Source organism: Triturus cristatus, chromosome 2_2 (genome assembly GCF_964204655.1).
Source record: "Triturus cristatus chromosome 2_2, aTriCri1.1, whole genome shotgun sequence".
Classification (NCBI taxonomy): domain Eukaryota; kingdom Metazoa; phylum Chordata; class Amphibia; order Caudata; family Salamandridae; genus Triturus; species Triturus cristatus.
Window position 1 is genome coordinate 805,217,172 of NC_140582.1, and position 13,707 is coordinate 805,230,878.

The following is a 13,707-nucleotide window of genomic DNA, read 5'->3' on the forward strand; positions in this document are numbered from 1 at the left end:
TAACCAAGAGGGGTTCCAGGTGGATCCCCGCAAGTCCCAATCCATCAAGCAAGCACCAGCTCCACCCACAGTGTCAGAAGTACGTAGCTTCCTGGGAATGGCCACATACTGTGGCCGGTTCATTCCGAACCTGCCGGCCGTTATCGAGCCTCTACGATCTCTCACCAAGAAAAATGCTCCCTGGAAGTTGGGCCACAGCGAAGAAGATGCTTCCCAGAACATAAAGGAAGCCCTGCCTAACAAAACAACAACGGCCTACTTCGACTCTAAGAGGCACACTGAACTGTTGGTTCACACCAGCCATGTGGGCCTGGGAACTGTGCTCACCCAAGATTTGGAACTGGGCTAGTGGGTACCACCCGCACTCATCAGCATAGCTCTCACACCAATGGAAGCTCGATACTCGCAAACAGAACGAGAGGCACTGGCCATCAAGTGGGTTTGTAGCCATTTCCATCTCTGCCTCAGTAGACGGCTGTTTCCCGTGGTTACCGATCACCAACCGCTTGTCCCCTTATTCTGCGGCACATCGCTACATCCTCCACTGCGGATTGAACATTGGCCCGTCCAGCTGCAACCTTGCCAGATGGAAGTAGTCTATCAACAAGGATCCAAGAACCCTGCCGATTTTCTCTCCCGTCCCCCACAGATGACAGAAATGACAGCACAGACACCACGAAGGAATATATGGAGAGTACGTGATGAATTGAGCGCCACAGCTGAAGGTCTAATATTACGAGGAGCACGCATCATAATCCCTGAAAGTCTCCAACTCCGAGTGACAACTCTTGCTCTTGGAGGCCACCAAGGGACCATTCGCATGAAGTCCTGGATGAGAGATAAAGACTGATTCCCCAGCCTGGAGCCAGCAGTAGATAATTTTGTAAAGCAGTGCCCATCATGCCTGCTCACAAGTCTCCCAGAAGCCCCAGCGAGGAAGCATTCAAAACCCCATGGTCCCAGATAAGCCTTGACTTTGGGAGCTTCCCAGATGGACGAATCACAGTCGTGACAGTTACTCTAAATACCCCATAGTCGAAGTGGTGGAGTCGATGGCCTTCACGAATATTGCTCCGGTTCTGGAAAAAACCTTTGCCCTGTTTGGCCGCACACAGGAAATAAAAACGGACAACGGACCACCATTCCAGGGGCCGAATTCAAGGATCTGCTCACAACCTTAGGCATATAGCACTGCTGCATCACTCCACAGTGGCCACAAGCCAAATGGGAGGTGGAGCGCTTTATGCGCACGCTGAACAAAGCATCAGTATCGCTGTTGCAGAAGGCTCCAACACGGAACTGAGCCTGCACCAATTTCTGCGAGAGTACTGAGGGACACCTCTCTGCACCACGCAGTGGTACCCCTGGTCCTTTAAGTTATATAGGGCTGCTCTACTCTTCCTTCATGGACGTTATTTAGGGGTCGCAGCTGTGACCCCTGGCTTGCCCCTTGCTACCACTGGCACTCCTTTTGCAAGCCCTGGCCGCAGAGGAGGCAAAATCAGTGCCTGGAACACAGAGGCAGCTCTTCCTAATTAATGGACGCTGGTTGAAGCTCCAATTGCCTGGTTTCTGTCAAATTTTGTATTTTACAAATAGTGAATAATATTATTCACTATTAGTGTAATAAAAAAAAGGATTTCATTAGCTGGAATATGACCCTATCTGGAAGCTAAAGTAAGTAAAAAATACTCTTAAATGCGTGTTGTATGCATGCTTGCGGGTGAGTGTGTTTATGTGTGACATCCGGAACCAAAAGAGTTACAAATGTTATGTCATTTCCTCTGCGCTTCGAGGGGCAGGCTCTAAAACTGCAGTCAACTCTCCTCTCACTTCCTGCAGCAGCTCCAGCGAGCAAACGAAAATGTCCTGGACAAGGTGGGGCTACCTGTGATTCAAGAGCCCCAGGGAGAAAGAAAACAAGGTCTGTGCCTCCTCCTGTTCAAATTATTTTCTGTGCACTTTGCTGCAGCAAGGTATTATTCCAGTTGCATGTTGGAAAAAAGCCTTCCCCCATAGTTCTGGGGTTCATATGGAAGTGGCTGCTGTGTACCTAATCAGGAAGGAAAAATATGTGTGGGTCTGTTTTCAAATTTCCAAAATTCTATTTATTGCTGATACTGCGAGCCCCTCCAAGATAACATTTCAGGTTGCTGTTTTATTTTAATTCGATGTATTGCTGCTTCTGTGCACCTACATTCCAGCGAGTAGCCTGCTTTAAATTAAGAATGCTTTGTTTATTCTTTGTCAAGTGCATGTTCATAGGGTCACATATACATTTTATGTGAGGCATTTTGCTTTTCTTCTATTATATGGGACGGGTGTTTTACTTCTGTTCCTGGTGGTTTTGTCTAAATTTCATTACCTCCCATTCATTTCAATGTTTTGTGATTTATTTGTCTCAAGCAAAACTGCAAGTCCCACAATACAAAGTTGCTAAACAACAAGACTTAGCGAACTACATACTTGTGAGATATTTCAACTTAGATGTTTAACAATTGTTTTCAATGCTCTTTATTATAGAAAGAGGAAATGAACAGATACAAAAGTTATTACAGTTCTATACCGGTCAGTTCAGCAGGTGCACAGTAGAGGATTGTACTGATATAGCTGATTGAGGACTGCAGCTGCACGTGAATATTTGTGTATTTGCATGATTTTAAATAGGACCAACGTTGAGCATTTTGGCTACTTCAGGCCACTTGGATACTCTGCACTTACACATAAATAATAGCAGAGTGTACAGAGTCGGCTGTTAATATAAACCTGGTCATGAAGATGCCTCTCAGCCAGGTCTGGCTACACTACCAACAGCACTTATCAGTCTGGAAATTATAGGCCCTTGGCACTGGCGTAACGAAAATTGAAGGGGCCTCCCTGCATGGTACAGAAAGGGGCCCCCTCCAGGCTCAATCAGGAGCTCTCTGGCCAGAGTGCAGTGCCGAGGGGGCCCCCTGGAGCTTGTGGACTACCTGCACCGCGGGGGCTGCGGGAGCCTGTGTTACGCCCCCGGCCCTTGGGGGTCCCCAGTGCTGTATCAAAGGAGCGACTATTACCTCAAACAAATGCAATTGTTTAATCTTCAAATTAAAAAAATGCTTAAAAGCCAGTGTTGGTTTTAATTGATGGAATACCTTGAACCTCCACATTTACAAAAATGTACTCTATTTGAGAGGTAATGTAATTGTACCAGCTCAGTTCTGCAACGCATGCTCTGCGTGACAGATAGACGATAATGTGCTATTCGGGACGGAAAAAATATATCTTGAAAAAGCATTTTCCGCCCTTTGAATTGGAAGCAGATCAGCAAATACCCAGACCCCTGCCCCATAAACCGCAGTGGAGACACACTTTGCTTTATACATTTTAATCAGTTCTACTGGTGGTCTCCTACCTAGTTTTTTAGCAAAGTTGGTCAGGGCATTTATTGATCTTAATAGCACTAGTTTTTTTGCTGAAACTGCTTGTGCCCAAGTATCGTTCTGGTCAAAGAGAATTCCGAGATACGAAAATCTCTAGTGACCCCGATCTTCGGACCTGCCAAAAACATGTCCTTAGGCTTCTTAATACCATGACCACACTGCATAATGAAAGTCTTCAAGGTATTCACTCTTAATCCAAGATCTTCCATGAAACTGGAAAAAGTATCTAAAATCCTCTGTAGGCCCACTAGTGTACGGGACATCAATACCGCATCATCTGCGTATAAAAGTGCTGGTATTGAACGTCCAGCTACTTGGGGAAAGTCTTGGTTATCTTTCAGGAGTGCCTCGCCCAGACCAATAATATAAAGATTAAAAAGAAAAGGGGCCAGGACACATCCTTGCCTGACCCCCCTCCTTATTGGAAACGGGGCAGAGCACTCGCCCTTTAAGCCATGACGTACACGAGCCTTCGCATCAGTATAAAAACACTTTAAAAAAATAATAATCTGAACATCAACCCCCATAGCTTCTAGTGTTGACCAGAGTTTACTGTGAATTACGCAGTCGAAGACTGCTGTGAGGTCCACAAACGCTAAGAACAGCTTTCCCTGCTTCGCCTGAGTGTATTTCCCTACTAAAATTGAGAGATTTAAGCTCTGCTCTACCGTCCCCATACCTACATGAAAAACATATTGTAAGTCGAACAAAACCGAATAGTCCTCAGCCTAGTCCTGGAGACGTTCTAGTAATATGCGCCCTACAATTTTTGTCATAGTATCCAATAAAGAGATAGGTCTATAACATCCTGGATCCTGCCGGTCCACCTTTTTAAAAATTGGAACTATAGTGGATTCCACCTAAGTAGATAAAAAAGGGGTATGGCAGCTAGCAGCAATTACCTGGACGATTATTGGGCCCCACAGGGAAATGTTTGACTTGTATAAATCTACAGGTACCCCGTCTGGGCCAGGAGCCTTACCACCCTGACTTGCAGAGAGTGCACGGTTCACCTCGTCCAAGGTAAACTGCAGATCTAAGTGGGGGAACGATGGAACCAAAATGTGTTCCTCTTCAACGTTACTACCCATCGTGTCAAAATTAATCTCGCCATTATATAATTTGGAAAAAGGTTTGATCCATTCTTCTTCAGTAATGGCAATTTCAATAGACGGTCCTCCTTCATTGGTCAAGAAAGGCGTTTTAACCGCCTTCCAGAACGCCGAGCCATCTTTATTTATAGATGCTTTATGTAGGGCCTCCCAGGCTGCATTCTTCAAAATAGTTTTCCTGTTTCTAATGGTTCGCTTATAGTCTATTCTAGCCCGCCTCACTATGTCCAGATTTCTCGGAATCTCGTGTAAAGCATTTTTTAGCTTATAATGTGCTAAGGTACACCCAGAGTTAAATCATCCTCGTGATTGACACTTATTGCATTTCCGTCTTAACAAAGATTCTCTTACTGCATTAGTTATCAACTTAAAAGAGGATAAAATAATGTCTGGGGCAACTGATTTACTCAGACATATCTTGAAGGCAGGATTGCATTTATCAACCACGGCCTTGGTAATTGCGTCTGGGTCTACCATTGACCAGCGCAAGGAGTATCCATTTGTTTTCCCAATGACTATATTTTTAAACAACTGGTTGTCTTTATCTGAACTTGTATGTTCACTTGGTGTCAGAAGAGTAGAGAGACAAAGAGGAAAGTGGTCACTCAGAGAGATGTCATCAATAGTGAATGAGTGAAGAGTATGCCCATAGCTATTCGATATTAGAATAAAATCTATTGTAGAGTATAATCTTCTGCCATTAAAAGTCCATGGCATAGTGTGAGAAGTTGGCCTGGCATATGCTGTCCACTAGTTATAGGGGACACCTTGCACCAGTCCAATTCGACTCTTAAGGTGATAGGTTAAAAGACAACCTTTAAAGAAAGCTATCCTAGTGGTAGCTGTGGAGAGCAGCCTTCAGGCTAAGTCTTGAAGGAGTGTTAAGCTTATTGTTTTACCATAGATAACCTCTTGAATAACCAAATGAAAGAGTATTCCACACAGGTATATATATAAAATATATGTATTTATTCTAAGAATAATCCCACTAGTCTCTTTATGAGGCTGGAGGCAAAGATACAATTCAAACAAGCATTGATAGTTACAATAAATAGCACTGGAATCATAGGGCCCCAGGGGGGGACCAAACCATATATTAAACAAGCATTGGCATAGCCAATAGGTCTCGCCTTTGGGACCTTCTAAGTGTTTAGCCATGCAACAGTTGCATAACTAAATACTTATAAGGTCCCAAAAGCGAGACCTATTGGCTATGCAAAGCGGCCGTGCGGCCGCGAAAGTAAAAGTGATCGCGATCACGATCAAACAACAAAGCGATAGTAATCGCGGTAAATCGCGGCGCGCGCGCCCGCGCACATTCACTGTAGCTCCAGGCTGGCCTGCTAGCACTTTTTGGAGCCCTCTCAATAAGTCTCGCCAGACCAGCGCATGCGCTGGGTCAGGCGAGACCTAAAAAGTGGTATAAGAACCACGACAATTCTACAGACAATGCCTAGGGCATTTAGGGCCGCTGGCCCCTTGTGAAACCACCCAAGGTAGTGAGGAAGGGGACCCACGGGCGACACGTGCAGTGTTATAAGCTACTGTCGGGATCTCTATTAAAGCCTATGGAGAATGTCGCGGTTGAAATTTACAAGTTTAAAAACATTTCGAGCAGGAGTTCAAGTTCAAGAGTTTAGAGTTAAACTTTTGAAGGGCCCACACCCAAGAGAGTACTGAGGTACCACTGTTATCTGCCCCAGGGAAGCCGGGTGCATACGTCGTTTTCGATGTCGGGTCGCGGGCTGATTTTCAATGGAAAAACATGAAGAACTGCTGCTAGCAAGAAGCGTCGTTGATGTCGTGAAGATTGAAGATGTAGATCTTGAAGAGAAGGACCTGAAAGCAGATGGGACAGAGTCTGGGTCACGGCACAGTGACCAGGGGGCTCAGCAGAAAGAGCCCTTCAATGTCGGGCGCTTCCAGGTGGAAGAGCTGTAGCTTGGATCGTCAGCCACGGGGTCCAGGAGGCGTCAAGAAAGGCCAGCTTCTGGAGGGCAACTGTCCCACGAAGGATGAGGGTCGCTGCAGTGTTAGTGTCCGGATTGGATCCACTAAGCCTTGAAAACCGCAACCCACGCAAGAATCACAAAACAGCTACTGGTGCAGACCCACAAGGTCTGAGCAAGGTCTCCAGCGAGGAGACTGAAGAGCAGGCCTGGAGCAACCGGGGGAACTCTTGGAAGTGAAGATTGACCTCCGCCAGGGCCCACCAGTCGAGAGACAAAGGACCGCAGGAGGCAGCAATTTGGCGTGCGTAAAGATGCGCCCACGGGTCGCCAGAGTGGGCTAGGGCATCGATCTTTGGCACAGATGATGCTGAAAGGTTGGCTCAATAATGGGCCAAAGCACAACTTCCCCACTCGTCGGGTTCGTGTGCTGTGCAAGAGGTGGACGGTGTCCTGGGGTATTGGGGATCTCGGCACCCACGGGGTCCACGGTGTTGAGCTTTGCTGTGCACACTCACTGGCCTCTGGGATGCTTGCAAACCCACCTCAAGGTAGGTAGGAGTCGTCGATGTCCGTAGGAGCAGCGAAGTTCCAACCGGGTCACTTGCAGTGTTTCAGGTGCCTGCCAAGCAGGGGGGTAACTCCTTTACCCCAAGGGAGATTTCTTCCTTTAGCTGTGCGGCAGCAAGTCGAAGTTCAAGCCTGTAAACTCCAAGAATAATCTGAGGCTCTGGGGACCCTGTATTCACCTTTATCCAAAGATTAGGGAGTGTCCAGATCAGAGCCCACCAATGAGAGTTCAGGCGGGAAAGGGTGGCTACACCCTCTCCCCTTTGTGTGGTTTCCCGCCTGGGCAGGGGACAGGATGCCCCTGAACTGGTTTGAGGCGGTGTATGCAGAAGTAGGCACTGGAGAAACCTACGTGCAAGTCTGAAAGACGTCCTATGGTGCACCCACCCAGTTCCAATCCACATAGTCTGTCTGGGGAGGTGGGAACACCTCCCTGCAACAGGATCCCTATTGTCCAGCTGCCGGGCTGGAGTTCTGCCCAGCAACAGGCAGCCAGAGTCGTGTGGGTGGCGGGTAGCATCCATTTTGTACTACGCGTGCACTTTTAAATTGGTGTCTAAATTCTGCCGCTTTTCCCATATCGCCCCTCTAGCAAGGGGGAATCATGCCCTCACTCCCATGGCTGGATTGGGGGTAGGATTCCTACATGTTTGACACCAAACACGATATAGTTCTGTGTAGCCATTCTCAAGTTATCACGCTATCGCGATTACTTATAATGCGGTTAAGAGTATATGGTATGGCTGCACTACAAACAACCCAGCAATAGTTTTACGAAGGTTGCAGAGGGGCCCTACTCAGGTAGGGGTTCCCCCTCACACATATCTCAGCACCCTGCCTTGTAGGATTAGCAAGGCCTGCCTTAGGGGTGACCTATGAGAATATATGTGTTGTATTAAGTGGGATACAGGATACCTATATCCCTGTAAGGGGTGCAAGCACCACCTTACCCAGACTACAGTAGTGGTCTGGTGGCATCAGTTTGTATGGCTGTCCCAGGGGTGGCACAATAAGTGCTGCAGCCCGTGGTAGGCCTCTGAGGGACCCATGCCCTGGGTACCTAGGGTACCATCTACAAGGGGCTGATAGGGTGTCCTCAGTATCCAATTGGGATGTACCTAGGGTATGCACATCAGTTTAGAGAAGAAGCAGATAGGCTGGGGTCCTGGATAGCAGGGCCACATCCTGGCTAGAGTCATAAAACAGTCAAAACATCAGCAAAAGGTTGGGGGCAACTATGCAGTCGATGCCACTCTCCTACACATAGGAATAGGCAATGGGCATAGGTCATTCACAAAACCCAGATCAAAGTTATAAATCAATTCATTAAACAACTCTCCCAACGCAGAGTGCCGAAAATTAGAATTACTTGTCCCTTCATCATTTAAGAGACCACATAAATGATCGCCTACATTGGGGCACAGTCAAAACCCCCTGCCAGCACTAACACAGTATCTTTGGACTAATTATTACTAGCAGACTTCAAATCCCTTGTACATTTTTTGACAGTGGCCGCAGCTTTATCTGGAGGAATGTTATTATAAAAATTAGCTAGAGCTATACAATGTTTCCCGCCGACATAAATAACAATCATTTGATAATAAGCTTCATTTACAGGCATTGTTATCTTTTTTACATTTAGACTACTTGATATGTACGTGCATAACCCACCCTTAGCCCTTCCGCTCACCCCATCTACAGCAGGCGTATCATAAGTCCTAAACCCGTTCAAATGATAAGCTTCCTTGGATCATGTTGCCTGGAAACATAGTATCTTAAATTGTAATATAAAATCCCACCACATTGAGTCATTCAACTTGGAATGTATGCCAGAGATATTCCATGAGACAATTTTACAAAATGCAGTGTTACTAGTAGGTACAGCATTAGTTATGGCTGCATTCCTAGGTGGCACCCCATCTATATTATTGCTTGCGTGTTCTATACTTAGAAGCGCTAGGGGTTCAGTTGGGGCATCTGAGTTCAAATTAGTAATGCTTGAACCTGCTTCCCTCAACTCCCTGAAAACAGGGGAGGGCAAGCAATTATCTCTCTCTATGTGAGTCAGGCCAGATTTACTGTACTGTAAACTAGCATGGTCACCCCTTTCGCCATGCAGGCCAAAATTAAGAGTGGGGTGGACAACAAACCTGTGGTCAGTCAGTCTATCTCTTCAAGTGGGTTCCGAATGTCGAACAGTTACTCACTGGGACCAAATATCTAGGCAGCCTACTCCCTGAATGATTCACCTCCACAGGTGAATACCAGCGAGGTCTAGGGGGTTGATAAAAAAAGCCTAGTGGTAATATATTTATGTCCTGAGCGTTGACAAACCGATGACTTCCCTTATCAAAGATTGTCTGCTCTAAAGGGTGAGCTAAAGGTTAATACTACACAGTCCCCCCCTAGAGTGTTTTCTGAGTTACCCACCCACCCTATTCTCCTGCCCATTTTGAATTCTGAAAAGAGAATATCGTTTATACCAGTCCTTGTGCTTAGAAAGTGCAACGACTTGCTCCTTAAAGCAGACCAGTGCTCAAAAGCATTATGTGGAAGAGATGGAACATTTGCCAGGACAACCGTGCAGGGGGTTGCTTCTGTTGGCAGGTGTAAATTAGCGAATTTACCATAAGTGGATTTCTGATGCTCTTGGATATTTGACCCTCTCCCTCCGTCCCCATATGTAGTGTTCTTTATAGTACCTAATGGGCCATCTGCTCCTTTGACACCTGGTTTGTTATAGTCAGCTCTACCTTGTGAGTGGCCTTGAGGATGTACTAGGGGAGGTGGATGCCCAGCCCGAGTGGGGGGATTAACAATACTCGGAGTAGTGCTAGTTAGAATAGTAGTTAAGTTTTGAACCTGCCCGTTGGTAAAGCTACTTCCAGCTTGATCGGCCCTATTATCCATCCCCCTGTTATGTATAGTATCTGATCCTATACTTTGACAAGAGGCCGAATGGGTTGTAAGTTTACTAGTAACAATTTCCTCCAGATTTGTTAATCTGTATTCCACCGAAATTATTTTGTGCAATATCGGGTCCAATAATACTGACACCAGAGTCTCTTGTCTGCCCCAATAGTCTTCCTCTTGTCCACAATCAGGTGTCCTCTCCATTATAGTGTGTGCAGCAGATGCGGGGGGCCCTTTATCAAGAGTCTATCGTTGTTAGAGGGTCTGGGCTTCCTCCCAGTTGGTTTCGGGCAAGATTTAGGCTGTTTCTGAGGTCCTCGACCCTTCCTTTTTAGGTCTCGCCTTTGCAGCGCGCATGCGCTGCATATGAGACCTTTAGCCGTCGTTCAGCTCTTTTTCGAAGAACATACTCGTGCTTGTGGTGGCATACACCTTGCGGGAGCGTGCAGGGGCGCGCCACAAGCACGAGTATGTGATTCGAAAAAGAGCAGACTGTGCGCGCGCACACACGCGAACGGCTGCTGCTTCTTAGCACGATCGCTTTTACTTTCGCGGCTGCGTCGCTTTCACGGCCGCGTGATCAATGCTTGTTCTTTATTGACATTGTTTAAACAGGCGCATGACTCCAATTAGTATTTGTTCTTCAGACTAAAATCTTTCCGAAGGGGCATACTTATTTGGAATTATTTCAGAATCATAAGGGGTAGTATTTTTACGGAACAGTATTTTTGGGACTTAAGCTCTCCTGAGGTTGTATTTCATAGTGATTTAATGACCATTACATTTCCAGTCACAACTCCACTTCATAAAGATGATCCTTTTATTACAAGATAGCAATCCATGGCAGACGCACAATGAGTTGACACTATCTTGCCATACATGATGCATATATTGGAAAGTCACAAATAAAGCTGAAGCGCCACATTTTATACTTATTTAAATTTAAACACTAATCTCAGAACCCGTGTTTTAAAATCTCAAAATCTCTTTGATTATCAATTAGAAGACAACATGTTAAACGTTGACTACTGCCAGATATAACGCACGGCGTCAACACATGAAAGGTTTAGAACATGTTGTAGTTAATAAGCTTTCGAAACTCAATCTCAGAGAGACGACGGAAGTGAACGCCTTCCAGTGCTGGCTATTCTGTCACTCGTAGGCATGCACAGAGGAGCATTCTGTTTACGACAGGCACGCGGTCGCTGTGTTTGCAGACAGAATCGGGAAGTCCATTTATAGCGCAGATATTTTTGGCGCTTGTACTGTCGAAACATGGAGTCATGGTGCATTCATGTGGGAATGGCCTGTGCTCCCCCACCAAGGTCAATTGCAATATAAAATTAGTTAATGGGCGACTTAAACGAACTTTTAATCATGCTATTCCAGGGGGTGTTTACCTACTCTCCAGAAGAGTATTTTAACTGGCTCGGTGCAGATTAGATTGTGGTAGCGTGTTAAAGCACACTGGAGGTTGAGACGCAGCAGACCCATGCTGCACTGATGTAAATAAAAATACAGGGACAATTCATATCCATATTCGACTGTTTTCATAAAGTTATTAAACACCATTGGTACATTGCTGAAGCAATGTTTTCTAAACGTTGTTTGACTTTATCAGCTTTTCTCCAGGCACTCTATGTTCTTGCTTTTATACAGAAATGCAAGCACGGCTGTCAATGGCACCATGTCTTTGAGGTCCTGGCTTTTAAGCAAACAGCTATGAGCATGCTGGGATTTGTAGGCTCAAACAAATAAAAGGAAAGTGAAACTAAAAGTTCCAACAAGGTTAGCGCTGGCGGCTAAAAACCTGGACTGTCTGATCAGAAGGCCGAACTTCGGAAATGGGTAAAAAGCTATGCTTAAGGGATAAATACATTTTTGGATAGTTGCCTTTTTCTGTAGAAATGTATAATTCTGTAGTTCACTGAAAACAACAAATGAGCAAAATATGTACTGCATGTTTGTTAATAAGCAAGATTGGGAAGTACATAAAAGAATTCTATACTTGCTTAATGTCATAACCTCTTTTTCAAACTCCGAGTTGTTACCAAGGAAGGGACCAAGGAATATGATTGTTGTTCAGTGGACTAATGCACCCAGTCCAGAAATCTGTATTTCCCCTCATGGTCACAGATTTGAGTCCCAGCAGGCCCACTCAGACTTTTATCCTTCTTGAGGTTGATTAATGAGTACCGTTGACTTGGGTAACAATAATCATCTGTTATTTCAATTCAGAGAGACCAAAGGGAGAATGTGTGCGTAATATTAACTATGGTCTTGTGGTCCCCCAGCTGGCATGGGCATACAAGAGCAGCTGTTTTTAGGTCTCGCCTGACCCAGCGCATGCGCTGGTCTGGCGAGACTTATTGAGAGGGCTCCAAAAAGTGCTACTAGGCCAGCCTAGAGCTACAGTGCATGTGCGCGGGCACGCGTGCCGCTTTTACCGCGATTACTTTCACTTTCGCGGCCGCTTTGATGTTTGATCGCAATCGCGATCACTTTCGCGGCAGCAAGGCCGCTTGGCATAGCCAATAGGTCTCGCTTTTGGGACCTTATAAGTATTTAGTTATGCAACTGTTGCATGGCTAAACACTTATAAGGTCCCAATGGCGAGACCTATTGGCTATGCCAATGTTTGTTACTTTTAAACTCAGCCCAAAATTACAAAAAGCAAGACCATTTTCTAACCGTTTCCTAGTCTCATTGCAATTTTGATCCTTTGTCCCATGATTGCCCAGTGAACAAACTAATATTTGCTTGCGAGTGTAGGTAAAGGGCAAGGAATGGAAACCACAGAAAGTAAACATGACAGCAAAAGGATTGTTTAATGCGTGTTCCTGCTGTTAGCTCGTCGTCACATAGCCAATAGGTCTCGCCTTTAGGACCTTATAAGTATTTAATTATGCAGCACAAGATCCTTGGTGCAACATCAACTGTTGCATGGCTAAACACTTAAAATGTCCCAAAGGCGAGACCTATTGGCTATGCCAATGTTTGTTTTTGCTTGGGGTTCATTGATAGTTCCAGGGCTCAATGTAGCTTTCCGGCCTCTAGTAATTACGTTAGAGCTAGCAGATCCACGTTCCAGGTCAAGGAATTTAGGGGAGACTATTTCTATCTCCGACTCTGAGTGATGTATCAGACTAATTCGAGGAGAGGACGTTTCATGTCATAAGCAGTTCAGCAGGGGCAGGTCTAGACTGTGAGGGCAAGGGCTCTAGGGATAGTCTGCATTCCATGAGTTTTATCTTGTGGATAAGTGCTGACTCTGCCCTCAGTAAAAAAGCATCATGTGTCCCTGCAACACCCTGTCCTACACCTAGTTTACGCTTACTCATGATAACAATACAAAAAAATACAAGAACGATAACAGGGAAAAACAAAACAAATAAGGAATAGTACTTCGCCACAAAGTTGTAGGTTGTCCCGGAAGCAACATTTTTAGGGGATTGGCCCAGCCCAGTCTCGTTCGGTCTAAGACGGGCACAGATGTGCCCGCCCTTGGCCCGGGCTTTGCACGGGTATTCCAGCGCGCGTCCGGTGCTGCGGGAACCCCGACGTTATTTTAAGCGCCTCCTGCCGCGTCTGGTGACCGGTGCAATGTGCGCGCCTCTAAGGCTGCCGGGAAATGGAGTCCGCTCCACTCGCGACTCCCAAGCAGCGGAGGAAACCGGATTCTGGCACTGGTGAGCACTGGTGGGTGGCAAGCAACAGCAGGTACGTCCAAAAAAGAGCTCC

General features: G+C 46.0%; 1 protein-coding gene across 2 annotated transcripts in view; it reads left to right on the forward strand.

Moving 5' to 3' along the window:
* The first annotated feature begins 1,788 nt into the window (after nt 1-1,788).
* Nucleotides 1,789-13,707, forward strand: part of LOC146862804 (uncharacterized) — a 377,330-nt gene continuing 365,411 nt past the window's right edge. The window contains exon 1 of one of the 2 annotated variants that reach the window (XM_085643300.1): nt 1,789-1,924. The gene's annotated coding sequence lies outside the window, so the exon portion shown is untranslated. The remainder of the gene's footprint in view (nt 1,925-13,707) is intronic. The other variant, XM_085643302.1, reaches the window with a different exon arrangement.